This window comes from Lynx canadensis, chromosome B1 (assembly GCF_007474595.2).
Source record: "Lynx canadensis isolate LIC74 chromosome B1, mLynCan4.pri.v2, whole genome shotgun sequence".
NCBI lineage: Eukaryota > Metazoa > Chordata > Mammalia > Carnivora > Felidae > Lynx > Lynx canadensis.
The window spans coordinates 147,035,086-147,050,425 of NC_044306.2; the positions used below are offsets into that span (position 1 = coordinate 147,035,086).

A 15,340-nucleotide genomic window follows, 5' to 3' on the forward strand; every position below is an offset into this window, starting at 1 on the left:
AGTTTGAATTGGATTTGCTCTTCAGCCATTAAATTTCCCACCTTTTAATAGGAAATAGAAACAGGGAAGACAACACTTATCAAATATCTACTGTACATATACATGAAATCAATTAGCCCTTAACCAATCTACTGAGATGGGTATGGTTCTGGGTTACATATGAAGTTGCTGAGGCTGGGAGAGGGTAGGCAGCTTGTTCAAGGACACTAGCTAGAGATCAGTGGAAGAAGTGTTTAGATCTGCATGTCTGTTTCCAAGGCATTTATTCTTCTATTATCTCTGAAGTAGGAAGTTTAGCTAAGGAACAAATACTTGTTGAATTAATTAAAAAGATAAAAGAATTAAGTTAACAAAAAAAGGCAAAAGTAAGCAATGAAGAAAAAATTGTAAGAAACATTTATGGGGTTTAATAATTTTTTTTTAAAGTAAATGTATGCTTAGAATTATAAGAAAAAGGTGCTCAGCACTTAGCTGTTGTCCCACCCTTCAACTAAACCTAGGGAGCAGTGACTGGTTCTTTTCTTTCTTTCTTTCTTTCTTTCTGTCTTTCTTTCTTTCTTTCCCTCTTTCTTGTTTCTTTCTTGATTTCTTTTCTTTTTTTTTACCATTCATTCAGCAACTATTTATTGGAAGCTTAGCATGTATGCATCATGAGGATCAGGGATGAAGAAGACAAACATAATTCTTTCACAAAGCAAGCATACACACACATAAGCCTTAAACACCACTCTCATGTAGCTTTTGTTGGGTTTAGGCAGCCCTTTCTCTTTAGGTGCTGCACTTGAAATCTGCTGATCAATATCTTTGTTCTTTCAAAGCAGAGGGGAGACGTCCTTCTTAGAAAGTAGTGTTTTGAGAATTCTCTCTGTGGGGAAGCACAGTAATAAGAGACTTGTTCTGTATTCCTGAATGCTTCCAAACAGCAGTCTGCTTTTCTAGAAATTGTTGGATGGCTTCTCCCAGGCACAGGGGGGAGCTCAACATTTAAGAATCCTACCCCAAAGCGTCTTTGGAATGGAGTGGTTAAATTGGTTCTTGAAGGTTGAAATGTATCTTTTCAGCTCAGCAAAATCAGCTTCTTTCATGCTTGTATTCTTCCTTTTCAACCAAATGCTGTGATTTTGTACTTGCCAAATTGATCTGTGGCAGAAAGGAGACTCCCAGAAGCTGGAGATAAAGAGGAGGAAATGTCAGGTGCTAGCCAGATTTTTTTCATTAACTCTGCAGCCGGGGAGTCCCTGAGTAAAAACCATACAAGTTAAACTCAGCATTATAGAAGAATTGTCATTATTTGTTTTAAAGCTAAGATTCTAATTATAATTTTAATACATATTGACATACTAAAATAATCTATAGTACAATTAATTTTTAAATCAGGTTATATTTAATGTGTTCAGTAGCTGATGTAGATGATCCTTCTAGATACAGACTCTCTTCCTGAAGTTTTCTAAAATGTCAGTTTGGAAAAGCACTTTCTTGTATTGAAATATTAATCAGATATATTTAAATTCTCTGTCACTTTTAAAAATTATTAAATCCCAGCAGTGTTTCTTGAATTTTTCCCAGAAATACTCACTTTGTCTTGTTGTATCGTTAAATTATTGTTTCTTTTTCAATCATTCAACAAATAATCATTCAGCATCTCCTGTGTAGCAGTTCTGTACTAGGTGCTTTGGAACCATCTATGAGCCAACTGGTAAAAGTCCTTGCCCTTTACCTGAGTTCTAGCAGAAGGAGATAGACAATAAACAATAAGTGTATTAGGTAGATGATGTCGTTCACTTATTTGGGCATAAGCCCCCTTCATTGAAAAGGTGACTTTAGAACTAAGACTTGAAGGAGATGAGGAAGTATCCCAGAGGAAACCTCGAGGGAGAGACTTCCAGACAGCAAGAGCACTCATTGCAAAGGCCCTGAGGCAGGAGTATGCTTGGCATACTTGAGGAACAGTGAGGAGTTGAGTGCCCAGAGCAGAGAGAGCCAGGAGAGAGGAGTTCAGAGTGGTACTGTGGGCCAAATGGAGGGTGGGGTGGGTGTAGGCTATTGTAAAGACCTGGGCTTTTGTGCTGAAGGGGATGAGGACTCATTGCAAGTTTTTGACCATAGTAGGAACATGATCTTTCCCTATTTTCCTCTGTTCTTATGCTTATTTGCTTTTGGGCATTTTTGTAATATTTATAATAGCATTATTAGTAGGCTCTAGTCATGAGTATATTCAAATTTTTATCTGGTATGTTGCCTGCAAAATGCAAAATCAGATACTGCAACAGCTTAGTTATATAAGCAAACAATACTCTATTTGTGGATTCTAAGTGGACAGGGGATTTCTGTATTCTGATTGGTTGACTTTGTGACTCAGTCAGTCCAAATATCCCTGATGCAACTTTTTAGCGTGCAGATTTTAGTAACCAATCTTACAGTGAAGCAATGGTTGCATATTTTATAACTTATTAGATTCTATTTTTTTCTAGATGGATCTCTGAACATTTACATTTTAATAAACTTCCCCCAGAAGAATACATTCTTCCTGCACACAGTGGCTCCCTTACATGTTTGAAAATATGAGCAAGCTTATATTTTGTATTTTATGCCCACTTCCCTTCTGTGAATGAAGTATGTGACTTCACATTCTGTATTTTCCAGTTAGGTTCAGAGGGTGTTTTTGGATCTTGCCTCAGGCCCACAGACTAGAGAGGCTGTGGCCTGGTTCACCTCATGGTAATGGCTAGTAGTAGTGTGTGTGGATGGATGTACTCCTGACCTGGAGCCCTGGGCCCATCTAAGGAGAGAAGTGTTATTTAATATAATTTTGTTTGCATATAAAGAGCCAAATGATTAGAGTATTGAATTAGTTGTTAGATATTTCTACTAATGGAAGCAATTTTATTTTGGCAGCTGGTGAGGTAAAGGGGTATAGGGGAGGAAAAAGTTTTTCCCTATCCTCTTAGGATAACTGGCTGAGTCTGAAAAGTAAACTGATACAGATTAATAGGAAAAATGCATACACATTTATTAACTTTTTACATGTATATGGAAGCCTTCACAAGAGGCTGAGGCCTGGAAGAAACCATGAAAGCAGGAGGCTTTTATACCTTTGAGACAAAGAAGCAATAAATTGGTGAAGGATTGGGGCACCGGGGTGGCTCAGTCAGTTGAGCGTCAACTTCGGCTCAGGTCATGATCTCACGGTTCATGCATTTGAGCCTTGCACTGGGCTTTGTGATGACAGCTCAGAGCCTGGAGCCTGCTTCGGATTCTGTGTCTCCCTCTCTCTCTGCCCTTCCCCTCTCACATTCTATCTCAAAAATGAATAAACATTAAAAAAAAATTTTTTTTAATTGGTGAAGGATTGACAAGGCAAAGGAGTTTGGACTTAGGGTAGTGGTACTGGGACTAGTAGGTCTTATCTTCCTTAAGTAGGGTTGATTTAATAAGATTTGTTTGCAGATTCCTCTGGTGCTATCTATGATCTAATGAGAGTTTGTCTTTAGTAAAATAATTTATTTTCTGCCTTTAGGTAGAAAACAGGGAGTTTTTTCCCTAGGTTTACTGCTTAATTGCCTTTTATTCAAATTGCCTTTAATTAAAGCAGCATATTTTAAGGTGGCATATTCTGGTTACCTTTGGTAGGTTGCTGACAATCTCTGTAAAAACCTAAGAAAAAGGGTAAGAGAAGCCTCAGTCTACCCATCTGCAGGCCTTAGGCCAGAGGCAGGGAAGGAATCCTTGAATCTTCCATATGGTTCAAGCCCCTCACCAGGAGTAGGGGCTCCATCAAGGCTCAAAGGTAGTGAGATGATTCAAACTCCTTAGCCTTGTCCTCTATGCAGAGAGAAAGTAAGGGTTCTGAGAAAGAGCATGGGAGGGACACTTAACCCAGATTAACAAAGCAAAGGGCAGATAAGGCTTTCCAGATGAAGTGAAATTGGAATTGAGGCCCAGCAGGGTAAATAGAAGTTAGCAAATCATGAGAAGACAGAAGAGAAGGAGAGGGAAGAGGAGGAGGAGGAGAGGATGATCTCGAACAACAAGAAGAGAGCTTAAAGAGTGGGGTTGGGAGTTGAGTAGTGGGTCAGGGAAGAATGAAGACTCATTAGAGGAACTACAAGGATTTTGGCATGGTTGAGTCATAGAATGCATTTGGGAAGAAGAGAAGAAGCTAGAGAGTTAGGCAGAAGCCATAGAGGTGGGGTCTTAAAGGCCATGGTGAGTTTCTAGTTTATTATAAAAATATCAGGGAACCTTGCTGGGGTTTTAAGCAGTGGAATGATATGTTTATGTTTGCATTTGAGAAAGGCCATCCTGATAATAGAATAGATTAGAAAGAAACAAGAGTGTGGGGGGAGGGAGGGGATGGGGAGAGAAGGGACCATTGTCATTAATTCAAGTGAAAGAAGATGCTGATGGCTAGAGCTACTAGGATGGCAATGGTTATGAAGAAAAACAGATGTGTCTGAGAAAGAGTTATGTAGTAGCTTTCATTGACAGGACTTGTGACAGACTGGTGTTGGAAGCTAATGATACCATTTAACATAATGGGAGGGAATAGGGGGATTGAAATAAAGATCACAGAGAAGATCCTCTTTGTAGGTTAATATGGAACACACACTGTTCACATCACATCTGGGTTTGGCAACCCTATAAAACCACTGCCCAACTTGGTCTTCATGATGACCACATTCATAGAAGCAGCATGTCTAATAGACAGCTACCCTCTCTTCTTGTCTTCCTCCTCTGCCTTTTACCTGATAACCCTCTAAATTTTTGTCCCAACTCTCATCACTTTAAAAGGAACAGCCCTGGAATGCCAATCTCATGGTGGGATTGAGTTTCAGCAGGAGACTTGACCTGTAGCCTCTGGCAGCACCTTGCTTTGGCTCTTGGATAAGAACCCTAGACAAGAATGTGCTGTAGTTTATTTGGGCATCACCTGATTTTTGAATTAGCCAAGGAACGCCATTGCCTCAGCAATTTGCAGAGAAAAGCAGATTGTTACTAACTTGTCACCATTCAACCCCTAAATCTGCCAAACTTGCCTTGATCTGGACTAGATGTGATTCCATCCCTTAGGCTAATTTTGGGGACAAGAGCCCTGGGGTGGTGGGGAAGAGAAAGTTGTGTGGAAGTTTGAGGGGCAAGTCCTATCAGATAATCTCTCTAGAGATGATGTTCTTCTCTGAAGAAGATTTTTCTTCTATTTTAACACATACTCTCCATCTCCTCTAATTGTAAAGTCATGCAATCCACAGATGTTGGCTTGGCAAGTGTGTCCACGCAGCCAGAAAAGCGAAGCAGCAGAAGGTTCAGTGTGCCAGGTACCAGGGCATGAGTTTTCAAGGAAGCGGTACCTTCCCGGTGCAATGGTCAATAGTCAAAACATTTTACCCCCTCTCCTCCTTTTTTCTTTGGAGGGTTAGAGAAGGTCTGGGGTGGGGGGGGGGGGAGTTGGGTTGGACTGGGGAAGAACCACAAAGGTGTTTTTCTGTAGAACAGATGAGGTCTCTGTACCGTATCTTGTGTTTAGTTTGGTTTTTATGGGTCCACAATTGAAATACACAAAAGCTAGGTGCCAAAAGGATTGAAAAGTCATTTGGAATAAGGATAGGAGCTGAACATGACCTCATGGGAAGAATGTCGCTCAGTGGAGACAAGTGGGAAACTTACATAGATGTGGGGGGCTGACACATTGTTCGCTTTCCAGAGAAGGGTTGGTCAGGGGCATCATGCCAAATGCTGGTAAAAATGTTCTGAAGGGCAAACCTTACATGGCCTGAGCATTTGGAATTTTTTGTTGGCTTCTTTAACCTGCTATATTTTCCAACTCTTTGGGCATACGAAAGCTCTCTTCATTCCCTTGCAGGCTATTAATTTCCTAATATGTAGGTCTTTGTCTCATTGACTAAATCCAAGCCAAAGTTAAGCAAATGAGATATTTATTATCTCACAATTCTGTGAAGATTGGACTTACACTGCCACAAGCCAGAAAACTACCGGAAGGGAGGAAAGAGTCCAGGAACAGATCCCCAACACCTTCAGAGGAAACATGACTCCACTGACACCTTTGTCTCAAACTTCTTGTCTCCAGAACTGTGAGAGAATACATTTTTGGTGTTTAAGCCATTCATTTTGAGATACTTTGTTACAGCAGCCCTAGGAGACTAACACACCATCTGAGCCCCTTGAACAAATTGAGTGTGAGAATCTATGCTTCTAGTGCCTTCTCTCACTGCCTCTTTTGCAAATGTTTCTTCCTAGAACGTGAAGATACTAGCTCAGATGGAGTCTGTTTAGAGTATCATTCCCAGTGGTTATGTTTCCGTGTGCACTCGGTGTTTGTGGTTGAGGTGAACTTTGCTGAGTTATATGAATCAAAGTGTTTCAAAATGGACCTCCACATGAACTCTGGATGTCCTTTATTTTTGAATCAAGAAAAAAAGTTCTTAAAATGATTTGAAAAAAAAAATACTTTTACATTTTAGATGGATTTCAAGGAATTAAATGTTTCCCACATTAAATATCTGTTAGAATGAGTATAATTGGACAACTTCAGATAAGTCATTTACCTGAGTTACATATCTTAAAAATGGTGGTAACAACAGTTTCCTGCTTGCATCAAAGAGTTGCTTTAAAAAAAAATAGTGTGAAAGCCCACTATGAACTATAAAATACTATACACTTTTGTTGACATAAACTAAATTCATGATTATTGTTTTATTTATAATTTGCACTCTGCATTCATTTAAAATATATTTGAGACATAATGAAATACAGATAATTAAAATAGAAAATAAAATACAAACTCATCTAGGGGAAAGAGAACACAAATATGCCTCAAATCCTAAACTAAAATAGTGTGGTAGAAACTGCCTTAGCAAACACCCAGACTACAATTCCCAGTTTTCTTTGTAGTCAAATGTGGTCATATGATTTGGTTCTAGCCAGTGGGTCCTAGTGAATGGAAGTGATCTGTGCCACTTCCTGATCTGACTCATAAAGCCTTCCATGGTGTTTCTTTATGCCATAACCCATTCACAAAGGGTGGAATGGTGACCCGAATACCAGAGTGATTTTGGAAGCCATATATTGCATATGACACAGATCTGTTAGCCTAGAACAACTGTGAGAAGCGGATACTCTTCTCCAAAGGCAACCAGAAATACCTGCCCTAGGCTGCTCTCTGAGTGTCTAATGAACCTCTGTGGTCACTGTATTTTGGACCTGTCATTTTATAGTAGTTTAGTCTAACTAATACATACAGTTACTATATCTGAGTATTAAATTTAGTTCACTTAGTTCATTTTTCAGGTTATCATCTTTCTCTGTTAATCCTTCCGTGTCTCCAGATTGCCTTCACAATTAAATTCAAAATCCTTAACATGGTTCACAAAACATGTTCTGATTTCTCCCTACTTCTCCATAGTGTTTCTTGCTACTCTTTATTTTGCAGATAATTCTCCAATAAAACAGAAAAACTTGCCTTTCCTCTAACATTCTCATTTCTGTGTTTCTTGCTCTCCCTGAACTGCTTTCTCTTTTTCCTGCCTAGTTTTAGATGATCTCAACTCTCACCTGTGGAAAGCCTTTCTTAATTCTCCCACTCTCCTGACTAAATATTTATCTTATAGTTTCCCACAGCACTCCATCTATTCTACTAAGACTTACTTTCCTCTATTGTAATCATTGGTTTGATTTAGGGACCTGTCAACTGACCTAGAGTTCATTGATGGCAGAAGACTTTCTTTGAGACATCTTTGTATCCCTAGTTTCTACCAGAGTACCTGAAATGTTTTTCAAATAAGTAAGCAAATTATTTCAGTGCTATTTATTGAGTGCTTCACATGTGTCAGGCCCTTTAAGTGCTGGGGATCCAAAAAATGACAAGGCCTCTGCCTTCATGGAGATCACAGTCTAGTGGAGGAGACAGACATCAATCAAATAATCAAACAAAAAATGTACAACCTTGGTAAATGCTGTACATATGCATATATCAGCCATTAATAACGTTCCAGTCTGACTTCTCAGCAGTTGAGTACAAGAAATTTATGATTTGGCACTCAAAATTATTGCAGTTTGAAAACATGTAAAATTATTGAATTCTATAAATATTAATCAGACCTATCACATATTGAGCTTTTTTTATGGGTGAGGCACTTCAAAAAGATGATCACATTAAGATCTTCTTGAATTCTCAGGAAAACACTATCAGTTATAGACTATTATTACAGAGAATTAATTTATAAATATGGTCTCTAGACCAAACTCAAAATCAGAACCATCTACCTAAAAGTGCCATCAGGCATGCCTTGGGGAATTAGTTTTTGGCCATGCCTTGTACCAAGCTCTGATCATGGTATTGATCTACAACTTGCTCTTCCTCACAGAAGAAATTAAAAAGTGAGATGCTTCTTAGATCTGGTGAAATTTCAACTTCAAATCATGGGCATCTAATGTATTCCTGTGAGCTCTTAGGGAAGCCTGAGAAAGTATACCTCCTGGTGAGGGTTTACTGCATGTTTTTTCCCCTCACCTTTCTTTTCTTTTTTTTCCACAGTTTCCATACAATCATCCCCATTGTTCAGATGGAGAGTTGGGGATTAGTGAGATAACAAGTGCTGTGTCCAGAGGTGTGATGTGATTTGCCTAAATTCAGGTATGAAAAGTAAAGAAAGCTCTGTTTTCATATATATATATATATATATATATATATATATATATATATATATAGCTTATACAGACAGAAGAAAATACATAGGTTTATAATTTTAGCTATTTAAAAAAGGAAGTACTCAGATTTTTCAGGTGGTACATTTCTAGCCTTTGATTGTAGAAGAAATTGGAATTTTGTGATCATTCATTCATTCATTCATTCACATATGGGAGTAAAAATGTTCCATAGGGACACTGTCCTTGCTCTGGAGGAGAATGAAAGAGATACACAAGCAAATATAGGAAAAATACTGATTTCTATGATAGAGCAGCTGTTACATATTATGAACATGTATAGAAGGTGGTAGCTATATTTCCATGGATGGTCAGGAACAGTCTGAGGAGGTGACATTGTCCCCTTGGTTTGAGTAGAAATTCATGAACAGAGAGAGAGAGAAAGTATATACAGGGAAGAAGTACATAGTGTGCAAGAGCTTGGAGATATTACACAGAACATAGGAAAAGAGCAAAGAGTTCAGTTTTCTTGTTATAGAGGATACTAGGAGTGTGGCAGTGGTGAGAGTGGCTGGGGGAATGGTAGACTAAATCATAGAAAGCTTTGTAGACTATTACAGGACTAGAAGTTAAGATATTATCTTATGTAAAATATGAAATGTGAGGTTAATGAAGACATTTAAGACAGGGAAAGGACATAAACATATTGGTGTTTTCAAATGGTAACAGTGGAGATAGGAAAGAAGAATTGCTTTGAGAAATATCTTTTCAAGAAAAATTTAGGAGATAGAAATTATCTTATCGGAGATAGAACTGATAGCAAAAATTATTTAGGTGAGAGGAAGGACTGGAGTTGTGCTTTCCCATAGGATAGCCTCATAAGGCTTTTTAAATTTAAATTACATTAAATGCAGTGAAAATTCATCTCCTCAGCCACTAGCCACATTCCAAGTGCTCTATGATCATGAGTGTCTTGGACACAATATTGGACAGCACAGACACAGAACATTACCATAATTACGGAAAGTTCTTTTTTTTGTTTCTTTAGTAGAAATTTCTATTGGACAACACAGGACTAAAATATCACTCTGTTTTAAGTTTGGGTAGTGAATGACAATGGCACTTATCAAAATAGGGAATATAAGAAAGTTTGAAAGGGAAAAAAAGGACTTCCATTTGGATACAATGTGTCTGAGATACTGTTGGACATCCAGGTGAAAATGTCAAGCAAGCCGTTATTAGATCTGGTACTCAGGAGAGGCAAGTTTAGAGACAGATAGATATGAGAGTCTTCAACTTACAGGCTGAAGCCATGGAAGTGGTATGAGAAGAGGACCAGGAATACCCCATAGATCTTCCTCACTTAAAGGGAAGCAGAGAAATAGTAGTACAGTATGAAAAGTGATCCAAAGAAGAGCAATCTGAAAAGCCCAGAGAAGAATTCTGATAGAGTGATAAAGTTAGTAATGACAAATTAGGCAAGAATATCCAAAGCCTTAGAGCATCCAAATAGGATTTGTCCTTAAAAGATTCCTCTGGTTTTGGAGGTCAGTAAGTCGTTAGTTATCTTGCCGTCAGTGGTTTCCATGAGAAACCACTGGGAGAAGAAGCTAGATTTCAGCAGAGCTGGAATGGAATTGATGTGTGCGGGGGGGGTGGTGGTGGTGGTGGCGGGAGTGGTATAGGAGAGAAAAGCTCTCCCTTTCTTCTGGAAGTTCAGCTGTGAGGATGGCAAAGAGAGGTAATTAGCCTAAGGGACAGGAAAGGATAAGGAAAAAAAAATTTATTTTATAGAAACTGTAGACCTTGTAGCTGGGAAAACTGGACAGCGACATGCAGAAGAATGAACCTGGACCACTTTCTTACACCATACACAAAAACAAACTCAAAGTGGATGAAAGACCTCAATGTAAGGAAGCCATCAAAATCCTCGAGGAGAAAGCAGGCAAAAACCTCTTTGATTTTGCCCGCAGCAATTTCTCACTAAACACGTCTCTGGAGGCAAGGGAAACAAAAGCAAAAATGAACTACTGGGACCTCATCAAAATAATAAGCTTCTGCACAGGGAAGGAAACAATCAGCAAAACTAAAAGGCAACTGACAGAATGGGAGAAGATATTTGCAAATGACATATTGGATAAAGGGTTAGTATCCAAAATCTATAAAGAACTGATCAAACTCAACACCCAAAAAATGAATAATCCAGTGAAGAAATGGGCAAAAGACATGAATAGACACTTCTTGAAAGAAGACATCCAGATGGCCAACGGACACATGAAAAAATGCTCAACTTCACTTACTATCAGGGAAATACAAATCAAAACCACAATAAGATACCACCTTATACCTGTAAGAATGGCTAACATTAACAACTCAGGCAACAACAGATGTTGGCGAGGATGCAGAGAAAGAGGATCTCTTTTGCATTGTTGGTGGCAATGCAAGCTGGTGCAGCCAATCTGGAAAACAGTATGGAGGTTCCTCAAAAAGCTAAAAATAGAACTACCCCACAACCCAGCAATTGCACTACTAGGTATTTATCCAAGGGATACAGGTATGCTGTTTCAAAGGGACACATGCACCCCCATGTTTATAGCAGCACTATCAACAATAGCCAAAGTACGGAAAGAGCCCAAATGTCCTTCAATGGATGACTGGATAAAGAAGATGTGGTATATATATATACAATGGAGTATTACTCGACAATCAAAAAGAATGAAATCTTGCCATTTGCAACTAGGTGGATGGAACTGGAGGGTATTATGCTAAGTGAAATTAGAGAAAGACAAATATCATATGACTTCACTCATATGAGGACTTTAAGAGACAAAACAGATGAACATAAGGGAAGGGAAATAAAATAATATAAAAACAGGGAGGGGGACAAAACATAAGAGACCCATAAATATGGAGAACAAACAGAGGGTTACTGGAGGAGTTGTGGGAGGGGGATGGGCTAAATGGGTAAGGGGCACTAAGGAATCTACTCCTGAAATCATTGTTGCACTATATGCTAACTAATTTGGATGTAAATTTAAAAATAAATAAATAAAATTAAAAATTAAAAAAAGTGTAGACCCTGAATATTCTTTACCTGTAAGTAGGAGTGGGTGGAGTTGAAAAGACTTAAATGGCCTTGGAGTAAAGGTGTAATTACTGAGCCAAATGTCAGAGACAGTAGAAGGAAAGATGGGTGAATCTTGAAAAGGGAAAAAGATACTTCTGTTTCCCAGAGCCAGGATGGAAGGAGAGAATGATTAATAGTTGGGGGTGGAGGTAGAGAAATTTGGAACTGTTCACATCCTAGTTTTGTAACTAATGTTTTCAAGTATGATTTATAGGCTATACAGAAACATTATGTATATGGCTAATGTTGAACCTTGACAAAAGCCAAAGCATGTCAACTCAATTCATAAGATTTTGCATCGGAGGAAGCTAATGAAGTCTAAATGGACAATTTTCCAGACTGGGATGATTTATAGTAAATCCATTAAGTAGCTTCTGATAGGTCTGTGTCTAAATTGGACTTCTGTAGAGCAGGTTAATAATCAGCTCAGAGTTGAATTTTGTGGTAAATAAGCTCCAAGAAAGACAAAATGAATAAATGAATAAATCTACTTTACACATCAGAATCAAACTTCAGAGTAGGAAATACAGAAAATAAAAAGAAAACCTAAAACACTAACAGAGAAGAGAAAACATTAACTACAAGGGTAGGTAATTAGATTGGCAACAGGCTTCTTAGTGGCAACAATAGAAGACCTAAGAAAGAAGGGAAATATCTTTAAAGAAAACATAGTTGCCAATCTAGTATACTCAACTAAACTATGATTCAAGGGCAAAGATAAAATGAAAACATTGAAGAGTAATCCTGAAAGAATTTACTAGTTATAGATTCTCATGGAAAAAATTAAGGACACACTTCAGGAATAAAACTTTTGAATGTACAGAAGGAAAGAATGAGAAGCAAGAGGCAATGTGATAAAAAGAAATGGGTATACATGGCAATATCTAAATAATCACCAACTCTGTAAATAATAAAAATAGAACTGATTAGCTTGGAGATAAAACATATATGGGGGTAAAATACTGACAATAATGTATAAAACAGGAATGTGAGTAGAGTGAAAAGTTCAGCAGAACTTTTACTTATTCAGGAAGAAGAGAGTTAAATTGTTTCAGATTTTAAGTCAAATTATGCATGTGAAAATTATAAGGGTAACCGTTCAAGTTATAGAATATATAAAATTCAAATAACTCAAAATCTGAAAACAAAAAAACATCAAACTTAAGCCAAGCAAGAGAATAGAAAAAAAGAATTCTAGGGAATTTTTTCATATTGCCCCTATTGGCTCTGATCGATCGATCTATCTACCTACCTACCTACCTACCTACCTACCTACCTACCTACCTACCTACTATTTATTTATGAGAGAGCTGCAAGTGAGTGAGGGACAGAAATAGAGAGAGAGAGAGAATCCCATGATGTGCGGTGAGAGAGGGAGAGAAAGAGGAAGAGAGAGTGCGGAGTCCAAGCTCACCTGAAGTGGGGCTCAAACTCACAAACTGAGATCATGACCTGAACCAAAGTCGGATGCTTGACCAACTGAGCCACACAGGCACCCTGGCTCTTTTTTTATTTTAATTTGAAAATATTTCACTATCAATTGTGAATGTTTTTGAGTTTATGGGTTTAAGAAAAAGGGAGAATATGCAGTTTTCCTCCAAGCCTATGACATGCCAACCAACATAGTGCTAAATGTTAGTGTTACATAGTGTCATTTTGGTGGTGAAATGACTGTATGCATAGCAATTCTAGCAGAAATAGGAGAAAGCTATTAGAACTAAAAAGAGTTTAGCAAAGTTTTAGATATATGACCTATTTATAAAAATCAGTAGTATTTCTCTATGCAATTATCAACTAGAAAATATAACTGAAATGAGATGTTATTTATAATATCACCCCAAATGAATAAATTTCTACAAATCAATCTAGAAAAGAAAGCCAATATCTTTGTGGAGAAATATTCAAAGCTCCATTAAAAACATAAAAGACATTTTGAATAAATGGATAGGCTGACTTAATGTAGTACAGATGTCACTTTTCCTCAAACAAATCTACAAACTCAATACAATTCCAGTCAAAATTCCATTTATATTTTTTTGAAGAACTTGAAAAACTGTACAAAATCTAGGAAAATAAAAGTCTATGAATAGCTAAGCCACATTAAAAAAGAAAAGAGGATTTACTACATCAGATATTAAGACACTTGACAATTATGTGGTTTAAAGTTGTTAAAAAATTATTGGTTATGGAACAAAGAGTGGAATGGAATAAAGACTCATAAATTGAACTTTGAATATGGGAAACATACAGCTGACAGGTAAAGTGACATAATAAAAAAAAAGATGTAAGAACAGATTATTTTAGTGTCACTGGAACATTCCTCATACAAGAAGAAATTTGGACCCCTATTTTACACTGTATAGGAGGCAGTTCTGCATGAATTAGAGACATCATCGTGAAGGTTAAAAATTCTAAATATAATAAAATATTTATTAAAAAAGAACAACATCAATGACAAAACACAAACCCAATGAAAAATGCATTAAGGATATGAAAAGGCAGTATAAAGCGGGAAGTCTGAATGGCTAACAAATTCCCAAAGAGATCTCAAATGTAATCAAAGAAATTAAAGCCAACAGTGAGATGCCCTATTAAAGCTATCAGAACGGCAGACATTAGACATGTGCATACCAAGTAGAGGTCAGGATATATAATGATAGATACTCTAATGTTCTCCTGTGGATGCATGCAGTGGTATGTTCATTGCTGTTACACCCTATGGTCTGGCAGGCTCTTGGTTGTTTACCCCAGAGTTTCTTGCACATATCTATGAAGATCCATATAAGTAAATGTTAAAATATGAAATAATGTGTATGTTAGACCTGATGAAAGCATGAGATATTTGAAGAGAAGAAAAAGCAGGGCAGCAGGTTGGTGGGATGTCCACAAGTTTGTTATTTTTCCTTTTGGGTTTGAGTTTTGAGGGCAGGCTATAAAACCATCTAGATAGGGATGGGGGAAGCACAGTGACTGGGCTATTTGGGCATATTTTTATGCAAAGCCTTGTCTTTGGCATGAGTCATATCTAACATGGTGAGAGAAGGAAATAAACACAGATGGAGGAAGGTGCCTAGAGGAATGAACCTGAGGTCTTGTGCCTGATTCCACACTGCAGGTCATGTGAGGGCAATGAGTGCACTGGAGATATGGACCCGCAGTAAGGAGGCAGCAATGTGTGGGGACTTCCTGAGAACCAATGGCTGTATCTACTGACTCCAGCAGTGGGTGTCTGCCTGATGCTCCATAGGGCTAGGAGTGATCAGCCACATTTCAGTAGATGTCATCATAGAATTCCCAGGGACCAAACTGTATCCAACTGCTTCATAAGCCCACATTCTAAGAAAAGGCATAAAGACCTACAGGTGAGGAATGTAAACACTCCTTCCTCGGATAGTTAAAATCACAGGATTTCTCACATACCCACAGACAACATATTGGAAAGGAGAAAGGGGAAGAGGAGGTGTGCTAAAAAGATTGGTAACTTACCCCAAAGAGAGTTAACCTGAAAGAAGTTGTTAAGCAGGAAGAGATGTCTTTAACTGGCATAGGAGA

At 37.9% G+C, this 15,340-nt stretch overlaps 1 protein-coding gene across 3 annotated transcripts in view; it reads left to right on the forward strand.

The window, feature by feature from the left end:
* Positions 1–15,340, forward strand: part of LOC115512567 (cytochrome c oxidase assembly protein COX18, mitochondrial) — a 75,606-nt gene that overhangs the window by 47,168 nt on the left and 13,098 nt on the right. For 2 of the 3 annotated variants that reach the window (XR_004343547.1, XR_003968425.1), the window contains one exon: positions 8,552–8,650. The gene's annotated coding sequence lies outside the window, so the exon portion shown is untranslated. Of the gene's footprint in view, positions 1–8,551; positions 8,651–10,455; positions 10,495–15,340 lie in introns of those variants that run through there. The other variant, XR_003968424.1, reaches the window with a different exon arrangement.